Source organism: Pongo pygmaeus, chromosome X, assembly GCF_028885625.2.
Source record: "Pongo pygmaeus isolate AG05252 chromosome X, NHGRI_mPonPyg2-v2.0_pri, whole genome shotgun sequence".
Taxonomy (NCBI): Eukaryota; Metazoa; Chordata; class Mammalia; order Primates; family Hominidae; genus Pongo; species Pongo pygmaeus.
The window spans coordinates 156,337,843-156,354,843 of NC_072396.2; positions in this window are offsets into that span (position 1 = coordinate 156,337,843).

Below are 17,001 nucleotides of genomic sequence, written 5' to 3' on the forward strand. Positions count from 1 at the left end.
TTTGCTAAAGAGAACTTAAAACTTATGTTCACACAAAACCCTGTATGTGAATGTTTGTGAAGACTTTATATATAATTTTCAAAACTAGAAACAACACAAGTAGTCTTCAACAGATGAAAGGATAAACACATTGTGGTACTTTCATACAATGGAATGCTCTACCAAACTATAAAGGAATGAACTACTGATATACCCAACCACATTGATGATTCTCAAATGCATTATGCTATGTGAAAGAAGCCAGATACAAATGGCTACATACTGTATAGTTTAATATACATAGCATGCTGCAAGAAGAAAAACTAAAGGGACAGAAAACAGACCAATAATTGTCAAAGAGTGGGAATACTGGAAGGGTTTGACTACAAAGAGTCACGAGAGTATTTTTAGGACTGCTTGAACTGTTCCATATCTTGATTGTAATGGTAGTTACACAACTATGTATTCATCAGATATCAGGGCTATACACTAAAAGGGATGAATTTTATCATAGGTAAATTATACTTCTGAGTTGAAATATTATATAGCCTATTCTTCAGGTTGCTGGAGTTAAATGAACATAAATGAAGTCAATGAACGTGAAGCAGTGTTTGTAGTAGGAAAGACCAATTGCCTTTTTTGCATTGGGTTTCTGTTCCTAGGTGTCTTACACAGCAGTAAAAACCCTGTATTTCAATTCCAAGTGCTAATACTTCAAAGTGGTCACCAATCCTGGCCACCACTGTTAAATGTACAATGTAAAATTATCCCAGACTCTGATGGTCTTGGTGAGGAAATAGAATGTGGATTAAAGCAGTCACACAAAGCGTTTGGCAGTATAGGTATACTCGAAGTCCTGATAAATGTTTCTTGGGTTATTCCTTTCTTTCTCATAGGGTTTGCACCTCTCTTCTATGTGTAACAGAGGGCAGCTTTGAGCTGTGGCCCAATGGAAAGTGGAAAATTCTGGAAGGATTTTTGAATGTGCCTATTGTACAAATTTAGCCAAACAGACTTTTCTTGACTTTTCTAAATAGTTTGCTCCAGTTTGCCTCTGTGGGCTTTTGTTTAGATAGCACCTTTAGAGAATTACAGCTTCCAGCCTCAGACCTCCAGATTCTATCTTTGCACATGCTGAAATTTGTCCCTGTTATTTTAGAGGCTTCACCTTGAAAATTCCCTCAGATGTCTTATGGGGCCCATTGAAAGGAAGCAGCCTGCTTTGGCCTCTGCTCTCCTGCTCTCTCTTGAATTTACAAAGTTCCAAGCAAACAAAAGAATTATGGCACCTTATCAGGCACAGAGGAAGGCTCTACATTTGTCCCAGGTCCTTGTAGCTCCCAGTTCTCGTTATTGGCTTTGACAGAAACTTTAGAAACTTTCAGTGGGGGCCTAGCTAGACAATAGTCCCTAATCCATCATCATTAGATGGATTACAGTAGAAGAAATCAGCCTTAGACTCCAGAGTTGCCTGTAGCTTATCTTAATGGCACAAGAGCATTGAAATTTGTGTCTCTAATTAGCCAACCATATGGTTTTGCTGCATACGTGAGCCCTACCAAACACAGTCAATGAAAGTTTATGGGCTTGTTTCCATTCAGTCCCCAGTGTCATCTGCCCTTTCCCACCTCTGTACCATTGCTGTTGCTGTTCCCTCTACCTGCAATACTCCCTCACTCCCAATCTTCCTAGTTATGCCTGTTGAAATTTTCCTATTCTTTAAGGACAAGTTTCCAACCCTTCTCTTCTAAGAAGTCACCCCAAGACTTTGCCCAGAAACACTCCCTTCACTGCCCTTCCTGAGTGATACATATGTTTCTGTCTTAATGTTCCATCTGGACCATAAGTGATGTGAGGAAAAAGACAAGGTCTTAGTCATGTCTATTCATATCCACACCTCCCCCTCCTCCACCTTCAACTCTACGTCTCATCTCTGGGTCTACCACAGTGACCTGCTCAGAATGGCCAATCAGAAAATGTTTGCTGACGTGGAAAACCAGAATTCAGGATGAGCAAATGATTGAAATTCTACTTTCTGCATTAGCTCATGGGAAATTAGACAGGTTTGGAATGTGTGCCATGTGGCATCCAAATATCTAATATTGTTTTGAAGTGTTTAGAAGTTTAATATATAAAGCTCAGTCATAATTAAAACTTCAAAACTCTATAGATTAATTCCATTTCCACATAGAAAAAAAAAACACATCAGCAAACCAGCATGAATGTCTGCCTGAATTCAAGAAACTTGTGGATCCTGATTGTTTAAAGAAAACTTCAAAGCAGAAGGCAACTGATCAATATTTAACTCAAAGAGTTCATTTGATTACAGGTGAGACACACAATTCCCTCTATAAACGGCAGCAAAAGCTTGCATTGTCAATTTGAGAAAGGAATACAAATCTGGAAGTTGAATTCATACTTTATCTGATTTGAAACCTGAATTATTTACTGTTGAGATTTATATGAGATTAGATTTCTCTGCTTAAACACTAAATCAAGCTTAACAGGAAGAGATATTGCAAATAAACAATGTTCTCTCAAACGGTGTTTTTAATATTTTCATTAAATGGAAATCTAGCTGAGCTTTTTATTGCAGACATTGATGGCTCTATAAATTTTTATGAGATATGCACTAGAATTCATGCAACCTTATTAAGAGGGGGTGCTCCTTGCTGACTTAGGGATGCAGCATGGGTTACAAAGGTCTGAGTTAGCACCCAGGAAGGTCTGGGTTCCAGTTCCAGCCCTGCTACTGACTTGAGCAAGTCTCTTCTCCTTCCTAGGTCTTGGTTTTTACATCCAGAGATAATTGATTTATGTTTTTATTTTCTTTCAGCAGACCATGGGCAATGAAGTAAAGATAGTTAAGTTGCAGTTCTCTCACTGTTTTTTTGTTTGTTTGTTTGTTTTTTGTTTTTTTGAGACAGAGTCTTGATCTGTTGCCCAGACTGGAGTGCAGTGGCGCGATCTCGGCTCATTGCAACCTCCGCCTCCTAGGTTCAAGCGATTCTTCTGCCTCAGCTTCCCGAGTAGCTGGGACTACAGGCCCATGCCTTCAAGCCCAGCTAATTTTTATATTTTTAGCAGAGATGGGGTTTCACCATATTGGCCAGGCCGGTCTCGAACTCCTGACCTCGTGATCCGCCCGCCTCGGCCTCCTGAAGTGCTGGGATTACAGGCGTGAGCCATCGCGCCTGGCCTCTCCCACTGTTTCATGTTATTATCCAGTATTTCGGTTGTTCTCAACCACATCCTATAGTTTTTAAGAATACTAAAAACTTAAAGACTGACATGGCATCAATGCTTTTAAAATGTCTCTGGCATTTCTTCTCTCTGGATACATTAACTTTCGCATCATTGTGACTAGTCAGTATTAAAGCCAAACAAGAAAATGTTGGATTTTTCTCAATTTCCTCAGTTGCATTTGTTACTACGGAGAAACATCTTTGGAAGTATTGTATTAAAGCAGCATGCCTTAACTTTCTCATTCTCCACCTGTGCCTTGAATTCATTGTTTAATGCATGCCTCTGCCACATTGTGGCAGTGAGGAATCAAGAAGACGCAGGCGTCAAAGCATGCTTGGACATTGGATTGCCAGCACTCAGAATCTGGTGAATATGCCACTAACATCAGCAGAGATCTATTTTTGTGGGCCTTGACACGATCTATGATGCCCTCATGTCTTGGTACCCAGCGAGCGTGGCCTGGTCACCGAGATTTGGAACAACATCCAGTTTTGGCACATAGACAAGTCATCCAGATGTCAGAAGAAATTACTTACCTTTCATCCAGATGGTTTGACTTCAAGTACCTGGGCCTTATTGAAGTGAGGTTTATTCAATTTGAAGGGCCCATTTTGATGCTTTGTGTTGATTGGCTAACCAGAGACAGTTTCCTTTGTGGGGCTGAGTGTTGAGTTGGGAATCTCACTGTAAGTGAATAACTTATGGAAACAGAAATCTCATGCCTGATGAGTTAGCCCTGCTGTTCAAAGACATGCTTCTCCATCTATCTCCTAAGCACTAACATTATTACATTTACAGGATCTTAGTGAGATTCTCATCTGCTTCAAGAGAGGAGGTAAAGGTGAAATGACTTTCTTTTTAAAACTTGGGTTACTGCTCAGGTTTTAAAGTTGTCAAGTTGCTACAAAGTTGTCAAGGTTGGCCTGTAATATTTGCAATTTTGAGTACAAAAATAAGCAATGACATTTTATTTCCTGGAATTATATTGACTTTGGTGATGATAAATGAACATTTTCTTTGGAATTACATATCCACAGTTTAGACTTATAACTGTCCTTCCCCTCTAATATCTTTTCTTTTAATCAATGCTATTCTTTCAAGAACTATTAATAAAATTACTGAGAAAATGAGAGAATATATTCCACCTTCTCCATCTTAAAAACTTTCATGATAAGGAAAGTTGGTACCTGATACAAACGCAATAAGAGAGATGACAGTCCATTTATGCTAGCCACTTCAGAAATCCGTGTTGGTTATTTTTTGTCAGTACAGCTGAAACTGCTTACTGAAGTATTGATCTGATTATTCTTTTACGGAACAAAATCTAAAATGTTATCTATTTTTATGTCGGAAACTCACTTGAGCTTTGTTCTGTTTTGAACTTTATAACCTACTTTAAAAATTAAATTCCTTTCCTTCTGTATGTCTTGATATGGTCTGAGGCTCAAACCAACTTGATATTTATTTTTACTTTGAACAATATGAATGCAAAGTGATATTACTATTGGTGCTATTACTTTATTTTTATTTTTATTTATTTATTTATTTATTTTTTATTATACTTTAAGTTCTAGGGTACATGTGCACAACGTGCAGGTTTGTTACATATGTATATATGCGCCATGTTGGTGTGCTGCACCCATTAACTCGTCATTTACATTACGTATATCTCCTAATGCTATCCCTCCCCCAGCCTCCCACCCCACGACAGGCCCCAATGTGTGATATTCCCTGCCCTGTGTCCAAGTGTTCTCATTGTTCAATTCCCACCTGTAAGTGAGAACATGCGGTGTTTGGTTTTTTGTCCTTGTGATAGTTTGCTGAGAATGATGGTTTCCAGCTTCATCCATGTCCCTACAAAGGACATGAACTCATCCTTTTTTATGGCTGCATAGTATTCCATGGTGTATATGTGCCACATTTTCTTAATCCAGTCTATCATTGATGGACATTTGGGTTGGTTCCAAGTCTTTGCTATTGTGAATACTGCCCCAATAAACATACGTGTGCATGTGTCTTTATAGCAGCATGATTTATAATCCTTTGGGTATATACCGAGTAGTGGGATGGCTGGGTCAAATGGTGTTTCTAGTTCTAGATCCTTGAGGAATTGCCACACTGTCTTCCACAATGGTTGAACTAGTTTACAGTCCCACCAACAGTGTTAAAGTGTTCCTATTTCTCCACATCCTCTCCAGGTGCTATTACTTTCTTTCATCGAATTCAACAAATACTTGTATTACTAGCAAGGTACCAGGTGCACTCTGTGTTGTCTATGGTGTGCTGCCATATTAGCCTTAAAAAGCAGGCAGGCTCCAAGAACCCCAGGTATAGCACTTTGATTTCTAGCTCCCACCATCCCTGGGATTTGAGCACCTCCATCAAGTGATCTTCTCTGCCTTTTTAAAGACTCAAAAACTCTTTGGTTTAGATTGATTACCTTGTAGGTTATCTACAGCAACCTTCCATGTGAGTCTCTATCTTCCTTCCACATCTCTGACACATGATAGCCTCTACTTATGAGATATAGAGGAACCAATGGGCCTTGGCTTTGCAGTCAGACAGACCTTGGGCTGAATCATGGACAGGCTCCTCTACTTGTCTGAGCTTCAGTAAAAGAAGGATGATAACATCTCAATTCCAAGGTTGTCATGATGATTAAATGCACAATCAAGATGACTCTGGGTGAAGACTCAGGGGCCTCAGTGACAGTGCTGAGTTCTGTTCTTCCTGAAGGACAGTCTTCCTCTCCTCCTAGTTGAAGTCACTGGTTCCCAGATACTGGGACTCACCCTGTTACTTAGGAAAATTGGAGCGACCTCAGGTCAGGCTCTTAGCGTGCTCTGCTGCTAGTTAGTTTGGCTTCTGGTCTCATCTTCATCCTGCAGGACTTGCCTTTGTCTTCATAACTTGCCTTGCATTTTAGTGTCTCCAACCCTAACCCTGTCCTGAGGCAAAGTGGCTGAGAGCCTGCCTCCGCCCACCCTAATGCCCTCACACCAATTTCCCATTGGCCTGTGCCTTTTTGTGCCAACCTTCAGATGTCAGAGGCAAAATGCCCCACTAGCTCCCCAGACTCCCACATGCTCATTAGTCATATGTAGTGGCTCTCTGCTGCCGCCCACCTCCCATTTTAAGCAGTCACCCCTTGAAAGGAGAGGTCAGAGCAAAGTTCCTCATTTCCCCTCCCTTGTTCCAATACCATGGCTTCCCTTAACTTTCATGAAATATTGCTGCAACATTTCTCAGAATTAAGTTTAGGAAATATATTCATGTATTTTCAGAATAAAAGGGAAACTGCAAAATTAAATTGAGTATTATAAAGTGATAAGATTTTTTTTTCTTCCAAGGCTAAATATATCTGTTCTCTTTTATTTAGTCTAAAATCCAGTGAGCATTCACACATGTGATAAAGACCTACTGTGTGCTGGGAATTGTGTCTGCCACAGTGCATGCCATGCCACAGCAAGGCATGGGCTCTGCCCTCCAGAACCTTATGTCTGGTTGGCGAGAAGGGTGACTATGTGGGAAAATACTCAGAATCATCCCATATATGATAGTAGAAGCCTGTCTCATTTGGGGAGGCAGGGAATGGGATTCAAAGGAGTGAGGGGTGACTTCCACATATGGGGATCAGAAAAGGCTTCACCCTGCACACTTGCACCAGGGGCCTTATGCACTGGACTTTGGCCCTAACCACACCTTGAACTCTGCTGGGAGGCCTTTGAAAAACTGTACCTTCCCTGCATCCAACTCTCCATAGGGTCATGGCTTCTGTACATGCCCAAGTTTCTCAGCTTAAACAGCTGGATAGCCAGGGCTGTCCTTTAAATGGGACAGCAAGTTTGTTCTTCAGGGAAACAGTATGTTTTGGGAATGGTCATTTCTGAAGTGCATCCAATGTAAGGAAAACACTGTTTTCTCCCTTTTGTCTCAAGATAGGAACTGGAAATGTTAAAATATATCAGGCTGATTTTTAGAAAAATCAGTACAGTGGGCTCTCTGTATCTATGGGTTCGTCATCTATGAATTCAATCAACTATGGATTGGTTGTTACTTTTAAAAACAAAAAATAACAATAAAAATAGATCATGCCTGTAATCCCAGCACTTTAGGATGCCAAGGCAGGAGGACCTCAGGAATTCGCGATTAGCCTGGGCAACATAGGGAGACCCTGTCTCTATAAAATAATAATAATAATAATAATAATAATAAATTAGCTGAGTATAATGGTGCATGCCTGTGTTCCCAGTTACTCAGGAGGCTGAGGTGGGAGGATCCCTTAAGCATAGAAGGTCTGTGATTACACCACTGCACTCCAGCCAGGGCAACAGAGTGAGACCCTGTCTCAAAAAAGTAAAAAAATAACATATTTAAAAATAATAAAATATATCAATTATTTACATAGCTTTACATTGTATTAGGTATTATAAATAATCTACAGATGATTTAAAGCAGGGATGTCCTATCTTTTGGCTTCCCTGGGCCACTTTGGAAGAAGAATTGTCTTGGGCCACACATAAAATACACTAACACTAATTATAGCTGCTGAGGTAAAAATAAAAATCACAAAAAAAACCCTCGATGTTTTAAGAAAGTTTATGAATTTTTGTTGGGCTGCATTCAAAGCCATCCTGGGCCACAGGTTGGACATTCTTGATTTAAAGTATACAGGAGGGGCTGAGGCAGTGCCTCATGCCTGTAATCCCAGCACTTTGGGAGGCCCAGGCAGGCGGATCATTTGAGGCCAGGAGTTCAAGACCACCCTGGCCAACATGGCGAAACCCGTCTCTACTAAAAATACAAAAATTAGCTGGGTGTGGTGGCACACACTTATAATCTCAGCTACTAAGGTGGCTGAGGCAGGAGAATCACTTGAACCCGGGAGGCAGAGGTTGCAGTGAGCTGAGATAGTGCCAGTACGCTCCAGACTGGGCGACAGAGTGAGACTTTGTCTCAATAAATAAATAAATAAATAAATAGTATACAGAAGGATGTGCATAGGTTATGTGCAAATACTATGCCATTTTGTACTAGGTACTTGAGCATCCCCAGATTTTGGTATCTATGGGAATCCTGGAACCAATCCCCCACTGGTGCTGAGGGATCAGACTGTACATCTGATTACCCAGTGTCTCCACCATGCCATTGGAGTCTGTTCCTCCAGTTACAGTTGAGAAACAAGTGAGTCTTATGGAAAGGTGAGTCTGCTGTGGATGTGTATAAGAGAGGAAAAAGGCATTCTGATGAGTGGGATAAAGATATGTGTTGGGGGTGGGGAAGTGGAAGAGCAGAGAAGAAGAGGAGATAATGCAATGACAATAGCAATGAGCCCAGACTCAACCCATCTAGACTCAACTCTAGCCTCCTTACCTCTTACTATTGGGTAACCTTGGGTGAGTCTCTTAAGTTCTTTGAGTCTCAGATTCTTTTATTTAAAATGACAGAAGAAAAACTATAGTCCTATCTCATAGGGAGGAGGTGTGGAGTCATACATCTCGAGTTCCTGGTACAGTGCTGAGCACAGTCTGTGCTCAAGAAATAGCATGGTGAGCTCTGGGACAGACAAGAAACAGCCCAGGTAGAAAAGGAGAATTTAACCTAAGTTCTCTCCAAACATTTTGAGTTTCAGAATAGTTGACAAAGCTAGAGGCAGGAAATCTAGGCAGGACAGTTAACCTCTCCTGTTCTCAGTTTTTTCATCTGCTAAATGAGGATTGTTTTTTAAAAATTGAGTTATAATTCACATATCACAAAACCCACCCTTTTGAAGTATATGATTCAGTGTTGACAGTATATTAACAGTTGGGCAACCATCCCCACAATCAATTTTAGAATATTTTCATCAATCCAAATGGAAATCCGTATCCATTGGCAGTCACTCCTCATTCCCACTCCCATCCCTGCAGCTCCTGGCAATCACTAATCTGCTTTCTGCCTCTATGAATTTGCCTATTCTGGACTTTTCATGGAAATGGAATTATACAATATGTAACCCTGTGTGCCCGGCTTCTTTCACTTAGCAAAGAGTTTTTAGGTTGTAATATATATTATGTCATTCCTTTTTACGGCCAAGTAGTATTCCATTTTATGGATATACTACATTTTGTTTCTCTGTTTACCAATTGATGGGTATTTGGGTTATTTCTATATTTTGGCAATTATGACTAATGCTGCTATTAACATTCAGGTACACGTTTTTGTGTGGACATTGCTGGGTCATTTGGTAATTCTATGTTTAAGTTTTTGAGGAACTGCCAAACTGTTTTCCAAAGCAACTGCAACATTTTACATTCCCACACTCAGTGTGTGAGGCTTGCAATTCTTCACGTCCTTACAACACTTTTTACTGTCAGTCTTATTTAATTATAGCAATCCTATTCTAGTGGGTATGAAGTGGCTAAATGGGGATTCTAATTCTTGTTCTTTTGTGAGAATTATAAAAAGATAATTATAAGGAAGATTTTAGAAAACTATAATGTGTTCACCAAGTAGAAGGTACTAGTAAGAAATAACTCTAACTTCATAGCTTGGGTTTTCCATGAATGTTCGGTTTGGGGATTTCTTTTGTGAACAGTAAGGAACTGGGTCAGGATTTAGAGGAAAGAAGTATTTTTAGGAAGATTCATTAGGCACTGGTGAAAAAAATTCTGTAGCTATTTGAGAACTCAAATAGCTTTACATCAGCTGTTTGTGTATGTCGGTGCAATTGGTAAGATTCTCAAAATGACTAAAACAAAAGTAGCTTAATTTTTCTAGTGTTGTTATGAAGTCAACAATATTTAAAATCATGTCCAAAACCAGGCCCTTAATTAAATTTTCTGCTCTAGGCCCTGCCAAGCAAGTCATTGGCATATGAGAAGTCTGTGCTTTTTTTTTTTTTTTTTTTTTTTTGGACAGTTTCGCCCTTGTCACCCAGGCTGGAGTGCAGTGGCGTGATCTTGGCTCACTGCAGCCTCCACCTCCTGGGTTCAAGCAATTCTCCTGACTCAGCCTCCTGAGTAGCTGGGATTACAGGTGCCCGCCACCACACCCGGCTAATTTTTGTATTTTTAGTAGAGATGGGGTTTTGCCATGTTGGCGAGGCTGGTCTCAAACTCCTGCCTCAGGTGATCCACCCGCCTCGGCCTCCCAAAGTGCTGGGATTACAGGTGTGAGCCACTGCACCTGGCCAGCTTTGCTTTTTATACACTGACTACATTGTTGGCATTGACTAGAAGTGAAGGCCTTTGCAGAATGGTAAAGAGCTCCTCACTTTTTAAAAGCTATTCGACTTTAAAAGCTATTGACCCTTTTTCTTTCCACATACATTTGCTATGAACCTTAAATGAGATAATGCCTATGAAAGCAACCAGCACTAGGCCAGGGACAAAGTAAGCACTCAATAAAGAGAAGAGTTTTCCTCTGGTCATTATCAGCCTGACCAGTAGCCCATTTACCCCAGTGGACCCTGGTTAGGGCTAAACTTAGAAGGAAGGATCTGGTCTGACCAAAGATTATAATTTATTATTATAATCATTATTATTATTAATAGCTTTGTTGAGGTATAATTGACATACAGTAAACTGCACATATTTAAAGTGTACAGTTTGATAATTTTTGACACATTTATACATCCAGGAAACCATCATCACAATAAAGATAGCGAACATATCCTTCTCCTCAAATTTTCCTTGTGCCTCTTGGTCATCCTTCACTCCTTCTCCTTCTCACCCCCAGTTCCCAGGTAACCACTACCTGCTTTCTGTCGCTATCGATTAGTTTGCATTTTCTAGACTATTATGTAAATAAAATCATGCAGTGTGTACAATTTTTGGTCTGGTTTCTTTCACTCGGCATAATTATTTTGAGATTCATTCATGTGGAACATATCAATAATGTGTTCCTTTTTATTGCTTTTTTATTGTGGAGTAGTATTGTATGCTGTTTGTATGACCATACCACAATTTATTTATCTATTCATCTGTTAATGGACATCTGTAAATTTTTTAGTTTTGGACTATTACACATAAAGCTGTTATGAACATTTGTATACAAGCCCTTGTGTGAACATGTGCTTTCATTTCTCTTTGATAAATACTTAGGAGTGGAATGGGTAAATCATATCATAGATGTATGTCTTTAACTTTGAGAAACTATGAAATTTTTCCAACGTGCCTGTGCCATTTCACAGGCCCATCAATTGGGTATGAGAGCTTCACTTCCTCTACATCCGTGTAAGCATATGATATGATCAGTCGTTTTTATTTTAGCCATTCTAATGACGGTGTAGTTTATGTCATTTTCGTTTTAGTTGACATTTCCCCAATGGTCTTGGGCATCTCTTCATGTGCTTATTAACCATTCGTATATCTTCCTCAGTGAAGTGTCTGTTCAAATCTTTTGCCCAAGTTTTTAAAAATTGGGCTGTTTGGTTTTTGTTATTGAGTTTTCAGGGCTCTTCATATGTTTAGATACAATTTCTCTACCATATATATGGTTTTCTTCCTATATACGGTTTTCTTCCTATCTGCTGCTTGTCCTTGAATTCCTTTAACAGTGTCTTTCAAAGAGTAAATGTTTTTAACTTGGATGAAGCCCAGTTATGAATTGGGTTTTGATGTCACATCTAACAAATCTTTGTCTAAACTGAGGTCCCAGTGGTTTTCTCCTTTAGTTTCTTCTAGAAGTTTTATATTTTTAGGTTTTACATTTAGGTCTGTGATCTATTTAATATTTGTATGTAATGTGAGGTATGGGTAATCAGAGGTTTGGGGGATTTTTTGCGTATCTATATCTGAGTTTTCTAGTACCATTTGTTGAAAATACCTCCTGCTCCACTGAATTTTCTTCGCACTTTTAAAAAAATTCATTTGTCTATATATGTGTATCAGTTAGGGTTCCCCATAGAAGCAGAACCAGTAGGATATAGATATAAAGATATTTATTATGAGGGATTGGCTTATGCAATCATGTAGGCTGAGCAGTCCCATGCTCTGCCATCTGTAAGCTGGAGGCTCAGGAGGGCCAGTGGTGCAATTCTAGCTCAAGCCCAAAAGCCTGAGAATCAGGGGAGCCAATGATGTAAGTCCCAGTTTGAGTCCAAAGGCCTGAGAACTGGGGATGGGGGCTCAATGGTGTAAGTATCAGTTCAAATCTGAAGGTCCAAGAACCAGGAGTACTAATATCCAAGGACAAGAGAAGACGAATGGCCCAACTCAAGCAGAAAGAGCAAATTCTCCTTTTCTCTATCTTTTGTTCTATTCAGGCCCTCAAAAGATTGGATGATGCGCACCCACATTGGTGAGGGTAGATATTCTTTACTCAGTCTACTGATTCAAATGCTAATCTCTCCTGGAAACACCCTCAGAGACACATGCAGAAATAATGTTTTACCAGCTATCTGGACATTCCTTAGCACAGTCAAGCTGACACATACAATTAACCATCACAGTAAGTATCAGTGTATTTCTGTACTCTCCATTTGGTTCCACTGACCTTTATGCTGGTACCGCATTGCTTTGACTGTTGCAGCTTTATAGTAACCTCAAATGAGGCCCTGTTCATCCTGTAAATTTATTTTTTTCTGAAATTGTTCTGCTCTTTTGTATTTTCATTTGAATTTTAGGATCATATTGCCAATTTTTACAAAAACACTGATGGGATAATGATTGAGATGGTGTTGAATCTGTAGACCAATTTGAGAAGACCTGGCATCTTAACAATATTGAGTCTTCTGACCTATGAATGAGGGCGATATCTCCATTTATTTAACCTTTCTTTATGTCAGCAACATTTTATACTTTTCAGTGCACAGATCCTTCACTATATTGTTAAACTTTTGTCTAGTATATCATTTTAGATGCTATTGTGAATTTTTAATTTCACCTCTTGGTTGGTCATTGATACCAATAGAAATAAAATTGATTTTTGTATATTGATTTTGTATTCTGCAACATTGCTAAATTTACTAGTTTTAATAGTGTGTCATCTGCAAATAAAGGCAATTTTACTTATTTTTTTCCAATTTGGAAGCCTTTCATTTGTTTCTTTCCTAATAATCCTGTTGAATAGAAGTAGTGAAAGCAGACATTGTCTTATTCCCGATCTTAAGGAGAAAGCTTTCAGTCTTTCCCCTTTAAGTATGATGTTAGCTGTAGTGTTTTGTACATTGCCATCATCAGGTTGAGGAACACTTCCTTTCTATTCCTGATTTGTTGAGTGCATCATGAAAAGATCTGAATTTTGTCATTGAGATGATTATATATATTTCCCTTTAATCAGTTAATATGGGAGTATTACATTAATTGATTTTTGGATATTAAACAAATCTTGCATTTCTGAGATAAATTGCACCTGGTCACGGGGTATAATACTTTTTACAGTTTGCTGGATTCAGTTTGCTAGTATTTTGTTGAGAATATCTGGGCATTTATTCATAAGGGCTATTGGTCTGCAGTTTTTCTCTCCTGTGATGTCTTTGATTTTGGTTTCAGGGTAATAGTGCCCTCAAAGAAGAACTTTGGGAAGTGTTCCTTCATTTATTTATTTATTTATTTATTTATTTATTTATTTATTTATGGAAGAGTTTCTGAAGGATTGCTGTCAATTCTTCCTTAAACATTTGGTAGAATTGAGGAGTGAAGCCATCTGGCCTTGAAATTTTCTTTCTGAGAATATTTTAAACTGCAAGTTCAATTTCATTAATGGTTATAGGGTTATTTGGGTTATATATTTCTTCTTGAGTGAACTTTGGTAGTTTGTGCCTTTCAGGAGTTTGTCTATTTCCTATAAGTTGTCAAATTTATTGTTGCACATTGTTCATATTATTTTCTTATAATTTCATTATCTGTAGACTCTGTAGTGATATCACCATTCTGATTTCTGCTATTGGTTAATTTGTATCTTTTATCTTTTTTTCTCATCTCTCTTGTTCGAAGTTTATCAATTTTATTGTTCTTCCTAAAGAATCCCCTTTTGGTTTCATTGATTGTCTCTACTGTTTTTCTATTTCGTTGATGTTGCTGTGATCTTTATTTCCCTTTTTGTACTTTCTTTGGGTTTCCTGGGCTCTTCTTTTCCTAGGTTCTTAAAGGAAAAGCTAAGGCTGTTGATTTGAGACATTTCTTTTCAAATACAGGCATTTAGTAACATAAATTTCCTTATAAGTACTGCTCTGGTGTCATCACATAATTGTTATGTTGTGTTCTCATTTTCATTCTGGTTAAAATATATGATCATTCTCCTTGGATTTCTTCTTTGCCCCATAAGTTACTTAGGAGTATATTACTTAGTTCTCCAAATATTTGGGGTTTTTTTCCAGATATGTTTCCCTTATTGATTTCAAGTTTAATTTTATTGTGGTCAGAGAACAAACTTTGCATGACTTAGACTTTAAATTTATTGAGATTTGACTTACGACCCACAATATTATGTATCTTGATAAATATCTGATACGCATTTGAAAATAGTGCAAATTCTGATGTTATTGGGATTATTCTGTAAAGGTAAATTAGGTCAACTTAATGGCTAGTGTAGTGCAAATTTTCTATGTCTTTACTAATTTTCTGTCTACTTGTGTTTTCACTTATTGAGAGAAGGGTATTGAAATCTCTGACTATGATTATGGACTTGTCTACTTCTCCTTGTAGTCCTATCATTGTTTATTTCATATATTTTGAAGCTCTCTTATTGGGGGCATAAAAATTTAGAATATTTTGTTCTCTTGATTGACAACTTTATTATGAAATGACTTATTTCTTCTTGATGATGTTTTTTCCTCTGAAATCTACTTTGTATGATATTAATACAGCCACTCTGGCCTGTGGCTAACTCTATCGTTCCTTTCTTCCAGGGACAAAAACCTGAATGAGATGCCCTCTACCTAGAGAGGGACTGAAATTGATCACAAAGTGTCTCCTCCAAGAAGCTGGAAGCTTGTTAGAACTATTCAGGAAAAATAATTCTATGAGTGTTTTCCTTTAAGGTAAGTTCTATTTCTTCAGAAGGACAAAACAAAACAAAACAAAACAAAAAGGTGAGGAAGAGGAAGGACCCCCTCTCAACCAAAGTCCAGAAGCCCTCTGAAGGTGAGTGACCCACCCAGGCTCCTCCTCATCTACACCTTGACTCTTCCCTCTCAAGACACCTTACCCTGTCCTCGCCTGGCACAATCCCTACCCCAGCTTGCACCCTTTATTGATGAAACCCCCATTCCCACCCCTCCTCCATCCTCTTTCCCAAAACCAGTGCCCTTCTGGGATCTCCCTGTTGTCCTTCCAGGTTCCAAAGACAACCTGGAAGGGAAATGGGACCCTTTGAGAAAGTTCCAGGGAAAAAAACACTCCCAAAAAGACTACCGCTTCAAGAAAACCTGAGGAAGGGAACGGGCCAACACTATCCAGCCACTATGACCAGCTGAATAGGAAACTCACTCAAAATGAGCCATAGCAGGACCAAGTTAGCCAGGAGACCTCCACAATCTCCAGCATCTCCCTGGAGAGCCAGTAATTTCAAGGCAAGTTCAGAGGCCTAGATCTATCTGAGAGGTCTCCAGAGATCTGACCCCAGAGAACTAGCCAGCAGAGTCTAGAATATATTCTATACCCTACAGGGTACGCCCCATGGTGATGAAAATAAAATGAATCTGTTGTAAAATGATGTCAGTGTCTTCATGTTCTAGGTTGGTGGGGAGGGAGGAAGGAAGGAAGAGGTGGTGTGTGGAAAGGGAGGGAGGTGGGTGTTGTGGGGCTGGGGCCAGAAGGACAGGTCCACAGTTAACCAGACATGGAGGGATAAGGACTAGCTTAGCACTGAGCACTGAAGACAAATTTCCTCCTTATCACTATCTTACTAGTAAGAAAGTAAAAGGCCTGGTGTTTTCACATGTATTTGCAGGGGTAGGGGTAGGTGAGCAATATCAGCTTATAGATTGCCAGAACCTAGATGGTGTGATATATGTAGGATGATAGTATCAACTCTCTAAAAATGGAGACAAATATATCACCTCTAAGCCGCCTACCTCACAGTGGCGTTTCTTGCATCCTGCCCTATGCTGTAAACAACTAAAGGGCGTTCAAAGGGTCCAAAAATCTCATTCTACTAAAAGCTGATGACAACACCCCAAAGGAGTGAAATAATGGTGTTTGGAGGCTACAGACCCAACACTGATTAGCCCACTTTGTTGTCAAGAAAATTTGTGATAGAATAGTTGGCTACTCAGGGCAGGGCAGGGCAACAGAAGTAGCTTGCCCCTGGTGCTTTGGGGAGAATTTAATAATATGTAATGCTTATGTTGGGAAAAAAGGGAAATCTGAAATCAGTGACATAAATTTCTATCTTGTGAAACTACAACTATAAAAAGCAAATCCAAAGCAAACAGAATGCCAAAGTAAGGAAATACTAAAGAGCAGAAATCAATGAAATTGAAAACAAAATTATTAGGGAAAAAAGTCACTAAAACAAAAAACTCTTTCTTTCTTTCTTTTTTAGTGACAGGTTCTCACTCTGTCACCCAGGCTGGAGTACAGTGGTTTGATCATGATTCACTGCAGCCTTGAACTCCTGGGCTCAAGCAATCCTCCTTCCTCAGCCTCCTGAGTAGCTAGGACTACAGGTACATGCCACCATGCCCAGCTAATTTTTTTTTAAAAAAGATGTGTACAGATGGCATACGTTACCCAGGCTGTCCCCAAACTCCTGGTCTTAAGCTGTCCTCTCACCTCAGTTTCCAAAATGCTGGGATTGCAGGCATGCATCACCACATCTGACCAAAAAGCCATTTCTTTATAAAAATCA